The sequence below is a fragment of the Macaca thibetana genome, chromosome 3 (assembly GCF_024542745.1).
Source record: "Macaca thibetana thibetana isolate TM-01 chromosome 3, ASM2454274v1, whole genome shotgun sequence".
NCBI classification, from domain to species: Eukaryota; Metazoa; Chordata; class Mammalia; order Primates; family Cercopithecidae; genus Macaca; species Macaca thibetana.
The window spans coordinates 9,649,940-9,663,415 of record NC_065580.1 but is presented as its reverse complement, the minus strand read 5'-3'; the positions used below and the strand labels follow the sequence as shown (position 1 = coordinate 9,663,415).

Genomic DNA, 13,476 nt, shown 5'->3' with positions numbered 1-13,476 from the left:
TTGGAGTTCACACATGCATATGCATTTCATTCTTACAAGAACCGTGGATACTGCCCAAAACTAACTTCATTGTTTTCATTTCACTTCCTGCTCCATGCCCGTTCTACCAACACTCTCTATCTTCAGTATAACCAGGAGCGAAGGACTGAGGGAAAAGGAGCCATGGGCTGCCCTCTCTTCTTCCTTCTAGCCCAACATTTTCAGAGTAAATGATTGGCTAGCACATGTATGATAATACGAGTAGCATGGGGAAGAAAGTGTCTGATACATTTCTTTGGTTGCTTGTGTTTCTCAGAACACCATGTGATATGGTTTGGCTGTGTCCCCACCCAATCTTGAATTGTAATTCCCACAATTCCCATGTGTTTTGGGAGGAACCTGGTGAGAGGTAATTGAATCATGGGGGTGGTCTTTCCCGTGCTGTTCTAGTGACAGTGAATAAGTCTCATGAGATCTGGATCTGATGGTTTTAAAAACTGGAGTTTCCCTGCACAAGCTCTCTCTTTGCCTGCTGCAATCCATGTAAGATGTGACTTGCTTCTTCTTGCTTTCTGCCATGATTGTGAGGCCTCCCCAGCCATATGGAACTGTAAGTCCATTAAACCTCTGTCTTTTGTAAATTGCCCAGTCTTGGGTATGCCTTTAGCAGCAGCGTGAAAATGGACTAATACACCATGGTATTCTTTCTGTATTTGAACCAAGTTCTGGTCCCAAAGGAAAGTAGGACCTCTTGGGCTGTCAGCACCCTACTTTCTCAGTCATAGATGGAATGTGCTTACCTTATATCTATCCCACTGGGTCTTGCTGGACTCCATGCATTGTGGGCCTCCGGAATTCTATGCAACGGGGCACCACAAGCACTCTATATGCAAATTGAGCTGCAAGGAACATGCTGTGCTCATCTCTGCTCCTGACATGCTCATTGTCCTGTTGGATTTCACCTGTAAAACACAAGTTCAAAAGTAAGATTATGAGTTTCCTGATGGCGACAGCAGAGCATGATAGCAAACTCGGGTCTTTCTAAGCACGGGGATCTGTGCCACTGCACAGGTTCATGCCCATGAAGCGCTCCTGATCTAAGTGGTGCTTGGGAGGTGTTAGTATCGCCTGTTCCAGGTACTGCTGAATAGAGCAGCAGTTCCAGACGGAGTCCTGCTCTTTTACTATGAAATCACAGTGCAGTTGGGGGATGTGAGTTTATGGATTCAATAACTCATGTATTCAGTAGCATTTTCCATGCTAAGTCCTGTATATTAGAAATATCAAATCCGTGGGATCTGCAGTGAGAGTCCATGCTCTGAGATGTGTGTGATTGTGCATGTGTTAGATGTGTGAAGGGCTTGAATGGCTCAAATCCAATACAAAGCAGCAATAATGAAATAGACTACATGCTGATGTGGGAACCCGGGGCAGGCGGAGACTGGCTGTCAAGAGAATCAGGGATGAGCTCAAAGGAGCATGACGCTTGTGCTGGGTCTCAAAGAATAAGTGTCTTCAGGGACTCCCAAAGGCGTGAATCCCGTCCAAAGTCCTCAGCCACCCACCTCTGCCACCTCCTCTGCTACCACCCTGCCTCGAACATCGTGCTCCACAGCCAGGCCTTGCCCTGGCTACCTGCAGTCTGCACTGCCCACTGGGGGCCTCCCTCATGGCCAGGGCAAAGGGCCCATCCTTCTACCTGGCCATGCTGGCCATGCTTCCAGGCCTCTGCTGTCGCTGGTCCTCTGCCTGAGAGCCCTTCCCTTCAGACATCCACACGGCTCGCTCCCCGCTCTCTTCAAATCGCTTGCAGATGTCACCCCTGAATGCTCCATCTAAAATAGCACCCCCCTGCTGCTGGGACCCTTTCTCTTCCCCCAACTCTGCCTTATGTGTCTTCACAGCACAGATTTGCATCTGACATTAATTATTTATTATATTTTTTTAAAAATTATTTATTTTTTGACACTGGGTCTCCCTCTGCCACCAGCCTGGAGTGCAGTAGTACAAACACAGCTCACTGCAGCCTCGACCTCCTGGGCTCAAGCAGTCCTCCCACCCCAGCTGTCAAGTAGCTGTGACTACAGGCACATGCCACCATGCCTGACTAATTTTTAAATTTTTTGTAGAGATGGGGTCCCTCATGTTGCCCAGGCTGGTCTTGAACTCCTGGACTCATATGATCCTCCTGCCTCGGCCTCCCAAAGTGCTGGGATTACAGGCATGAGCCACTGTGCCCTGACTGTTTGATTATTATCTACTCTGTGAGTATGGGGATTTTGTTTTGTTCCTGCTGTATGCCCAGTACCTAGAATAATGAATGCCTGGCACATAGTGCTTACTAAATATTTGAATTATGGAATGAGTGTTTTGTGTTCTCTTCTCTTCTCTTTTCTTTTTTGATGGAGTCTCGCTTTGTCGCCCAGGCTGGAGTGCAGTGGCATGATTTCTGCTCACTGCAAGCTCCGCCTCCCGGGTTCATGCCATTCTCCTGCCTCAGCATCCCAAGTAGCTGGGACCACAGGCGCCTGACACCACGCCCGGCTAATTATTTTCTTTTTTTTTTTGTAGAGACGGGGTTTCACCATGTTAGACAGGATGGTCTTGATCTCCTGACCTCATGATACACCCGCCTTGGCCTCCCGAAGTGCTGGGATTACAGGTGTGAGCCACTGCACCCGGCCTTGTGTCTCTTTCTACTAAAATGTCAATTCTTTGAAAGCAAGCACCGTGTTCTTCATCTCTGCGTCTATCCCGTTTAGCACCGAGCCTGGCACAGAGGAGATGCTTCATAAACGTTACATGATCTCTTCAAATGGCAGCATAACATTCCACTAAGTGAATGCTGTGCACCGTTCCCCTACTACTAGACATTTAGAGTGTTTTTTCTAATTTTAAATTAAAAATAATACAGTGCTAATCTTCTTAGGTTTATTATTTTTCCTGGGTGTTTATTTCTTTAAAATAGATTCCCAGAAGCAGCACGACCGAGTCAATATAATAAATACAACATTGCCAAAACTGCTTTTGAAAAGGGTTGGAGAGGATTGAAAATGTGGAAAATCCCATTTTACCAGACTTGTCATCTTAAAATGTTAGTGCTAGATAACAAACAAGCAGATACAAAAACAAAACAACAACAAAAAGTACTGTGTTGATGGTATTGGTCAGCCTGGGCTGCTAAAACAAAATACCATGGACTGGGCGGCTTGAATAACAGAAATTTATTTCTCACAGTTCTGGAGGCTGCAAGTCCAAGATCAAGATGTGGGCAGGTTCCTTCCTGGCTCTCCTCAGGGCTTTTCTTCTGACTGGCAGACATCCTCAACATGTTGGGGAGAGAGGGGGAGAGAGCAAGAGAAAAGGAGAGAGAGAGAGAGAGAGAGAGATGTGGAGATGTGGTCTCTCTTCATGTAAGGGCACTAATCCCACCTTGGGGCCCCACCCTCATGACCTCATCTACACCTGATTACCTCCCAAAAGCCCCACTTTCAAACACCATCACCTTGGGGATTAGGGCTTCACCATATGAATTTTGGAGGACACATTCAGTCCGTAACACTAACCAAGAAAAGTTTCTGGAAGGTGACAGCATGAGCAGATTCATGGTGTGTGTGTTATGGGTTGAATTATTTCCCCCTCCCCCCACTTTTTTTTTTTTTTTTTTGAGATGGAGTCTTGCTCTGTTGCCCAGGCTGGAGTACAACGGCACAATCTCGACTCACCGCAACCTCTGCCTCCTGGGCTGAAGTGATTCTCCTGCCTCAGCCTCCCCAGTAGCTGAGACTACAGGTGGGTGCCACCATGCCCAGCTAATTTTTGCAATTTTAGTAGAGACGGGGTTTCACTGTGTTGGCCAGGCTGGTCTCGCACTCCTGACCTCAAGTGATCTGCCCCGTCTCAGCCTCCCAAAGTGCTGGGATTACAGGTGTGAGCCACCGCCCTGCCTCCCCCACAAATTTATACGTTGAGGTCCCAAACCTCAGTACCTCATCATGTAACCGTATTTGAAGATAAGGTCTTTAGAGAGGTGATGAAGCTAAAAAGAAGCTGTTAGGGTGGGGTCCCCATCTAAGAGGACTGGCATCCTTATGAGAAGGGGAAGAGACACCAGGATGGGCACACATAAAGGAAAGGCGTTTGAGGACACAGCGAGAAGGTGACCACCTGAACGCCACAGACAGGCCTCAGGAGAAACCAGCACCACCGACACCTTGATCTTGGGCCTCCAGCCTCCAGGACTGTGAGAAAATCAGTCTGTTGTTGAAGCCACCCAGTCTGTAGCATCTTGTTATGGCAGCCTGAATGGATTCACGGTGGGTCAATTGCTGATGGTATGGAGAGTGAACAGCTCATAGGACAGGGTGAACCAGCTGCAGCTTCCTTTGGGCTGGGTGGAGGCTGCCGGCACCACCCCACAGGATTCTTCTCTCTGTGGGTGCTCCTGGGGGTTTCCTGAAGGCTGTGGGCCCCAGGAGGTGTTAACTCTGTTTGCTGGCTGGAGAAGGCATCCCTCCAGGGGCTTGGATTGGCCTTTATCATTCCAGAAATATTTACTGAACCCAAGTCATGTGCTATGTGTTAGGTGATGGGGCTACAAGGCAAGTAAGGCACGGGTCCCCAAGGCTCAGACCAGCGGGATGCCTGTGAGAAACAAATCCCTACACTCATGCTAGAGCCAGTGTTTCGGGAAATTTAACTTAGGGTGCCTGGACATCGCAAGCATGTGTCCTTTTTAATTTGTATTTTTTTATAATATACAGACAACTGGGTTTGGGAATCATATTACTCCTTTTTTTTTTTTGTGACAAAGTCTCACTCTGTCACTCAGGCTGGAGTGCGGTGGTGCCATCTTGGCTCACTGCTAACTCCGCCTCCTGGGTTCAAGTGATTCTCCCACCTCAGCCTCCCGAGTTGCTAGGATTACAGGCACCTGCCATCATGCCCGGCTAATTTTTATATTTTTGTAGAGATAGAGGTTCACCATGTTGGCCAGGCTGGTCTTGAACTCCTGACCTCAGGTGATCCGCCCGCCTTGGCCTCCCAAAGTGCTGGGATTACAGGCATGAGCCACCGTGTCTGGCCACTCCTAGTATTTTTAAAAAATATTGTGGATGTTTTAATAACTTTTTTTTTTTTTTTGAGACGGAGTCTCACGCTGTTGCCCAGGCTTGAGTGCAGTGGCGCGATCTCGGCTCACTGCAAGCTCCGCCTCCCGGGTTCACGCCATTCTCCTGCCTCAGCCTCCTGAGTAGCTGGGACTACAGGCGCCCGCCACCGCGCCCGGCTAATTTTTTGTATTTTTAGTAGAGACGGGGTTTCACTGTGGTCTCGATCTCCTGACCTTGTGATCCGCCCGCCTCGGCCTCCCAAAGTGCTGGGATTACAGGCTTGAGCCACCGCGCCCGGCCTTAATAACTTTTATATATACTTTTTGTAAGGAAAAAAGGTACATGTTTGTGTGAGAACATAGAGGCCCGATGGGAAGGGGGCAGAGGAGAAGGCTCCGGCGAGGTTTTGTTCTAGTTACACTCTCTTCCATTTTAGAAAGTTAAGAAAATATTGACGCAATAATATATTTACATGGTTCAAAATTCCAGTGGCACAGAAACAATGGTATCTTCTCTCACTCCTGTCCCCAGCCACCCATGTCCCCTCCTTGCAAGCAACTGATGTTCCCAGTTTCTTGTACATCTTTCTAGAGCTTTTTCATGCCATAAATGCAAATATGTCATCTCTCCTTTTCTTCTCGTCTACGAACAGTAGCAGGCTATGCAGAAACACATTGTCCTTGCTCGCTTTTCTGTTTCTTCTTGGCAATCTTTCCATATCAGTGGATAAAGAGCATCTCCATTTGTAAGCGTGCCTAGCATTCAGTTGTACAGCTGTATATAATTTATTTAATAGTCCCCAGATGATGGACAATTAGGTTGCTTCTAATGTTTTATAATTAACAATGATGTGGCTATGGAATTACCTTTCACAGGCATCATTTCACAATTGTGTTCATAGACCTCTTAGTTTCTAGAAGCGTAATTCCTGGGTCAAAGTTATGTGCTTTTAGCATTTCAAGAGTTCTTGCCAGATGCCTCCTTAGAGGTGTATCAGTGTACACTCCTACCAACAACGCAAAAACCTGTCTGTTCCCCACACACCCTGAATCCCTAGTGCGCTATCAGACTTTGTAGTTTTTAGCATCTTAAAGGAGTTTACCTGGAGGTCTTGGAGAATGAGGCTGGGGGAGGAGAGGGAGCTGGGGTTGCAGCTGTTGTGAATGAGGCCAGAAAGTCAGGGAAACGGGAATGGGAGGCAGGGAACTCTAGGCTCTCCGGTGAGCCGTGCTTACTCTCTGCTGCAATAACACCACTAGCCATCGTTTATGAAATTTTGCTATGGGTCAGGCACCACCCTAAGGCTGTAAGCCTGGAGTCAGACTCTTGTTCTGAAAAGGGCCAGATTGTACATGTTTGTTATTCTATAGGCAAAATAGTCTCTGTTGTAACCACTCAGCTCTGCCTTTTTAACAGGAAAGCAGCCACAGACATTGAAGAAATGAACCAGAGCGGCTGTATTCCAAGGAAACTTTATTTATGGACACTGAAATTTGATTTTCATATAATTCTTGCATGCCACAAACTATTTTTTTAAAGCAACAGCAAATATTTATTGAACACTTACTCTGTGCCATTAAAAAAAAAAAAAACAACAAAAACCAATTGTCTCATTTACTTTTCCCCAAGTCCCATGAGGTCCTATTTCCCATCCCCCTAGTCAAACCACTGAGAAGGGTAAAATCCGTTCTTAGCCTGTGGGGCTGTGCCCTGTGACAGGCCACGGCTTGCTGATTCCTGCGGCAGAGGTTCTCATTTAGACTGGATAAAGAAAATACGGTACACGTATACCCTAGAATACAACACAGCCATAAAAAAGAATGAGATCATGTCCTTTGCAGCACCATGGATGGGGCTGAAGACCATTCTCCTAAGTGAACTAACAAAGGAACAGAAAACCAAACACTGGATGTTCTCACTTAGAAGTGGTAGCTAAACATCTTCACATGGATACAAAGAAGGGAACAACAGATACCAGGGCCTACTGGAGGGTGGAGGGAGAGAGGGGGGTGAGGATCAGAAAACTACCTATTGAGTACTATGCTTATTATTTGGTGACAAGATAATCTGTGCATCCAACGCCCACGATACGCAATTTACCCATATAACAAACATGCACATGTACCCCTGAACCTAAAATAAAAGTTAAAAAAAAGAGAAGGTTCTCATTTAATCCTCACAATTGCAGGACCTTCTGTTTTATTCTTTTTGAGATAGGATCTCGTTCTGTTGCCCAGGCTGGACTGCAGTGGTGTGACGATGGGCCCCTGCAGCTTCAGCCTCCCAGGCTCGAGCAATCCTCCCTCCTCAGCCTCCCAAGTAGCCGGGACCGTAGGCACGTGCCACCACACTCGGCTAATCTAAAAAAATTTTTTTTGTAGAGTTGGGGTCTTGCCATGTTGCCCAGGCTGGTTTCAAACTCCTGAGCTCAAGCAATCCTCCAGCCTCAGCCTCCCAAATTGCTGGAATTACAGGTGTGAACCACCATGCCCTGCTGTAGGGCTTTTACATCCCCATTTAACAAATGGTAAAGCAGAGTCCTAGGCAGGTTCAAGAGAAAAGAGGACTCAGTTAGCACTCAAGGAGGCGGCCACACTCACAGCTCCAGCTGGACCATCAGGAAAGAGGACCAAAGGACTCCCACCTGGCTGCAGAGCAGCCCTTTCTGCCCCCCTCCCAGAGCACTGTGGCCTCCTCACTTGCTTTCTGCAGGTGAGAGGCGGTGAACAGGACCTATGAGGGTCTGGGCCAGCCTCCTGGCTTCATAAGTAAGGAATGGCGTTTTGTGTGGTGTGTGCGTCTCAGCCTTCACCGAGCGTTCCTAACAGTTCTCTACTTCGCCACGTGCAGGGAGGCCCACTTATTTCCTCCTGATCTGGGCTATTTCCTTCCCTTCCCTTACTCAGCCCTCCCTCTTCCTTGGGGAGCCAAGGTCTCCAGGAAAGCTATTTATTTCCTGGCCAGAGAGGCTGCAGCCCTAGCAATCCCAGGGACCCCCACATCTGCGCAGGCCAGCCAGGCTGGAGAAGCTGGAATTTCACAGCCTGGAGGTGATCAGGCCCAGTCGGGCAGCTTCACTCTTTTCTCTGCAGTCTCTGCCCTGGATGTAGGGACCAAGGAACCCTCTGCATGGGGACTGTATTAATTCCCTAGGGCTGCCATACAGGGTATTACAAATGGGGTGGCTTGAAACAACAGCAGTTTATTCTTGGACAGTTCTGGAGACCAGAAGTCAGGCCTGCTTCCTCGGTGATGCTGGCTAGAGCTCTTCCTTGCCTCCTCCGGGCTTCTGGTGTGGCCTCGCTCCTTGGTGCTTTGGCTTACAGATATTCGCTCCAGTCTCTGCCTCCATCTTCCCATGACATTCTTTCTGTGTTTGTGTCTGTCTCCTTTCCTCTTCTTACAGGGACACCAGTGATATTGGATAAGGGCCCACCCTAATGACCTCATCTTGAGCTCATTATATCTGCAAAGACCCTGTTTCCAAATAAGGTCCCATTCACAGGTACCAGAGTTTAGGGCTTCAACATATCTTTTTAGGCAACCCACTCAACCCAAAGCAGGGACCTTGTCTCTTGGTGAACACGCACAGTGAAGACCACCCCTGAATACCAGAGTTCGTTTCTTAAGTGGGCTATAATATGAAAAATATGGGAAGATATTCATGTGCAAAAGCCAGAATAGGGAGAAGGCACCTGGATTTGAACCCCAACTTCTTGACCTACAGTCCAGTGCCCTAAGCTGCGGCCCCAACACATCAGCAGGTCTTATGGGCCCTTTTCTCCACTGGGGTCACACTCAGGGCCCATGTTGATTATTAATTCTGCAAGGAGGTCCTGCTGTACTGTAGCCCTTGGGCCTCGATGCCTCTCCAGGATCCTCCCCCATCGTCTCACCCAACACTGCGCCATGACCATCCTCGAACTTTCTTGTCAAGCCTGCACCTGAATCCATTGCTCTTGCCGCCATTTTCACATGGAATTCCTTCCCACCTCCCTTGTTTATTAAGTAAGTCCTTCAGAATGCAAGGACCATTTTGAATAGGGAACATGCCATTACCCTAGTTTCGGACAGGTGTGTAATTTATACCATCTCCTCTGTATTCCAAGAGCTATTATCATGCATTGCCATGACAGGCATTTCCACTAAACTTTTAGCTCCTGAGACCAGGAATTGTGTGGTTGTTAGAATCTGGGACACAGGAGGCACCTACTAGTGCTCGGTGAATTAAAGCATGAAACTCATCAAGGAATCTGGCTGTGCAGGGCTTCCCATGGCTCTGTTTAGCAGAGGCAGTAGGTTGCTAGTCTTTCTTAATATATTCCACTCTACTGAGAATGCTGAGAAACCCCTAGGGCTGCAGTGATGGTCCCCCACGGCCATGTCCTGGCTACTCCTGACTTCTTTTAGAGAATCACTTTTCTCCTCGTACTATAGACTATATTCTGAGTGTAAGCAGGTATACTCTTAGAAGACCTTACTCCTGAAATGGTTATACCACTCACGTACCTTAACCCCTGGTGGCAGTGGCTGGTCATGGATAGGCACAGAACTCAAGCCAAACCAACCAGAGTCCTTCTCTAGAATTTCTCTAAAATTTTTTCTTTTTTTTCTTTTTTTGAGGCAGAGTCTCGCTCTGTCGCCCAGGCTGGAGTGCAGTGGCATGATCTCGGCTCACTGCAAGCTCCGCCTCCTGGGTTCACGCCATTCTCCTGCCTCAGCCTCCCAAGTAGCTGGGACTACAGGTGACGCCACCACGCCCGGCTAATTTTTTGTATTTTTAGTAGAGACGGGGTTTCACCGTGTTAGCCAGGATAGTCTGGATCTCCTGACCTCGTGATCGGCCTGCCTCGGCCTCCCAAAGTGCTGGGATTATAGGCGTGAGCCACCGCACCTGGCTTTCTCTAGAATTTTTTAGACTCAAGTCTTTTTCTCTCTGGCAAGTGTGGAGCTATGAACCTACAAATGTTGGAGGCAGGGTCTCAGCTGCGTGGAGAGATGAGTTTGAGACATTAAAGCTAACTTAAGAGGGAACCAAAGAATAAAGCTACAGGGAGAGAGTCCTGAGAACATTTGAGTTCCTGGAAGTCAGCTTCTTGTCTGATATTTATATTATCTTTTATTTTCTATCAGCTGAAATTTAATCTCTGCCACTTACCATCATGTTAATACACCATGATTCCAAAGCTGAAATAATATTAATAGAAATTATAATGGCGACAGGGGGTATAGCTCAGTGGTAGAGCATTTGACTGCAGATCAAGAGGTCCCTGGTTCAAATCCAGGTGCCCCCTAGTTTTCTTCACTTCTAGAATGCATCTTTTAGTTTTCTTCACTTCTAGAATGCATCTTTTGGGAGAGAGTATTTGAGACAAAAAAGGTGATGAAGGAGAAACAATGAAAGGTTAAGAAGATGAAGAAATGGATGCTGGGTAAAAAGAATCAACAACTGTCCACCAGAGGGAGTGATATGGTCAGGTTGAAATCTGAAAAAAAAAAAAAAAAAAAAAAATCTAGTTTGGCCCAGCAATATCTGGGTTGGAGGAGAAGACAGGAAGAGATGCTAGACTACTGCAATAATGATGTGCTGAACAGAGCTGGATTGAGTATTGTTCCTTCTCAACAATTAGCCTCACTGGAGGTCTAGTCCCAAAGCCCTTGCAATCTCTTTATATGGTTTGGCTCTGTATTGTCACCCAAATCTCTTGTTGAATTGTAATCCCCGATGTTGGGGTAGGGATCTAGTAGGGGGTGATCATGGGGCAGATTTTTCCCTTGCTGTTCTTGTGATAGCGATTGATTTCTCATGAGATCTGGTTATTTGAGAGTGTGTAGCACTTCCCGCTTTACTCTGTTTCTTTCCTGCCGGCCATATGAATATGTGCTTGCTTCTCATACTCCTTCTGTCATGACTGTAAGTTTCCTGAGGCCTTCCCAGAAGCAGAAGCCTGTACATCCCACAGAACTGTGAGCTGATTACACCTATTTTCTTTATAAATTATCCAGTCTCAGGTATGTCTTTACAGCAGTGTGAGAACAAACAAATATACTTCTCTTTCCCTTCCCCCATTCTGTGGACAAGGATATCACAAGAAAATTTTTCTTTGGTGGTCTGCACATACGCTCAAGCCCAAAAGAGCTGTTGGCCTGGGGCACAGAGACCTCTCCTGGAGGCCTGAGACTAGGATGATGATCATGTTGTCTCTTGGGTACTCTGTATATATCTGCAATGGGAACAGTTCTCTGGCCCATGAGCTCCTTGAGTGCCAAAACAAAGTCTTCATCAGCTAGGGGTTCAGAGAACATGACACAGATTGGAACAGGTAGGAGTTCAATAAATGTTTGTTGAATACATGAACTAGTTATGACCTGTTTAAAAATTTTTAAATTTTAAACTCAAGGGGTATGTGTACAGGTTTGTTACATGGGTATATTGAATAATGCTGATATTTGGGCTTCTAATGATCCCATTGCCAAACAGGTAGTTTATCAACCCTTCTCCCCCTCCCTCCCTCTCCCCTTTTGGATTCCTCAATGCTTATTGTTCCCATCTCTCTGTCCATGTGTATCTAATGTTTAGCTCCCACTTATAAGTGAGAACATGTGGTATTTGTTTTTTTGTTTCTGTGTTAACTCACTTAGGATAATGGCCTCCAGCTGCATCCATGTTGCTGCAAATGATGTGATTTCATTCTTTTTTGTGTGTGACTGTGTAGTATTCCATGGTATATATGTACCACTTTTTTTTTTTTTTCTTTTTGACAAGGCCTTGCTTTGTCACCCAGGCTGGAGTGTTGTGGTGCAATCATGGCAATCATGGGTCTCTGTATCTTCAACCTCCTGGGCTCAAGCAATCCTCCTGCTTCAGCCTCCTGAGTAGCTGGGACTACAGGCATGCACTACCATGCCTGGCTATTTTAAAAAATTTTTTGTAGAGATGGGGGTATCGCTGTGTTGACCAGGCTGGTCTCTGGACTCAAGAGATTCTCCTGCCTTGGCCACCCAAAGTGTGGGATTATAGGCGTGAGCCACCATGCCTGGCCCCATATTCTCTTTATCGTATCTACTGGTGATGGGCACATGGGTTGATTCCATGTCTTTTTTTTTTTTTTTTCCCTTGAGACAAAGTCTTGCTCTATCCCCTAAGCTGGAGTGCAGTGGCATGATCTTGGCTTACTGCAACCTCTGCCTCCCAGGTTCAAGCGATTCTCCAGCCTCAGTCTCCCAAGTAGCTGGGATTATAGGCATCTGCCATCATGTCCGGCTAAATATTGTATTTTTAGTAGAGACAGGGTTTCATCGTGTTGGCCAGGCTGGCCTTGAACTCTTGACATCAGGAGATCCACCTGCCTTGGCCTCCCAAAGTGCTGGGATTACAGGCATGAGCCACTGCACCCGGCTTTCCATGTCTTTGCTATTGTGATTAGTGCTGTGATAAACATACAAGTGAAGGTGTATTTTTGGCAGAACGATTTATTTTCCTTTGGGTATATACCCAGTGTAGGATTGCTGGGTTGAAGGGTAATTCTATTTGTAGTTCTTTGAGAAATCTCCAAATTGCTTTCTACAGGGGCTGAACTAATTTACTTTCCCACCAATAGTGTATAAGCTTTCGATTTTCTTTGCAACCTTGTCAATATCTGTTATTTAAAACATTTTTAATAATAGCTATTCAGATTGGTGTGAGATGGTATCTCATTGTAGTTTTTATTTGCATCTCTCTGATGATTAATAATGTTGAGCATTTAAAAAACATGTTTGTTGGCTACTCGTATGTCTTCTTTTGAGAAGTGTCCGATCATGTCCTTTGCCAACTTTTTAATGCAGCTATTTGTCTTTTTCTTATTGATTTGCTTATGTTTCTCATAGATTCTGGATATTAGACCCTTATTGGATGCATAGTTTGCAAATATTTTCCCCCAGTTGGTAGCATGTCTACTCTGTTAATAGTTTTTTTGTTTTTGTTTTTGGTTTTTGCTGTGTAGAAGTTCTTTAGTTTAATTAGGTCCCACTAGTCAACTTTTTGTTTTTGTTGCATTTGCTTTTGAGGACTTAGTCATCAACTCTTTGCCTAGGTCAGTGTCTAGAAGAGTATTTCCTAGGTTTTCTTCTAGAATAAGACATTTAAGTCTTTAATCCATTTTGAGTTAATTTTTATTTATGGTGAGAGGTAGGGGTCCAGTTTCATTCTTCTGCATATGGTTAGCCAGTTTTCCCAGCACCACTTACTGAATAGGCTATCCTTTCCCCACTAAAAAAAAATCCATTTTGCTGAAGATCAATTGGTTATAGACATGGCTTTATTTCAGTGGTCTCTATTCTGTTCCATTGGGCTATTCTGTTCCATTGGCTATATTCTGTTCCATTGGGCTATTTTGTACCAGTA

The 13,476-nt window shown here is 46.0% G+C and overlaps 2 protein-coding genes and 1 non-coding gene across 3 annotated transcripts in view; 1 reads left to right on the top strand and 2 right to left on the bottom strand.

Annotated features, from left to right (window-relative positions):
• ZNF425 (zinc finger protein 425) overlaps nt 1-13,476 on the bottom strand; it is a 370,402-nt gene that overhangs the window by 202,269 nt on the left and 154,657 nt on the right. The gene's annotated exons all lie outside the window — the stretch shown is intronic.
• Nucleotides 1-13,476, bottom strand: part of PDIA4 (protein disulfide isomerase family A member 4) — a 415,254-nt gene that overhangs the window by 303,168 nt on the left and 98,610 nt on the right. The gene's annotated exons all lie outside the window — the stretch shown is intronic.
• Nucleotides 10,313-10,384, top strand: TRNAC-GCA (transfer RNA cysteine (anticodon GCA)). Its single transcript has one exon. It is a non-coding gene; the product is annotated as a tRNA-Cys (tRNA).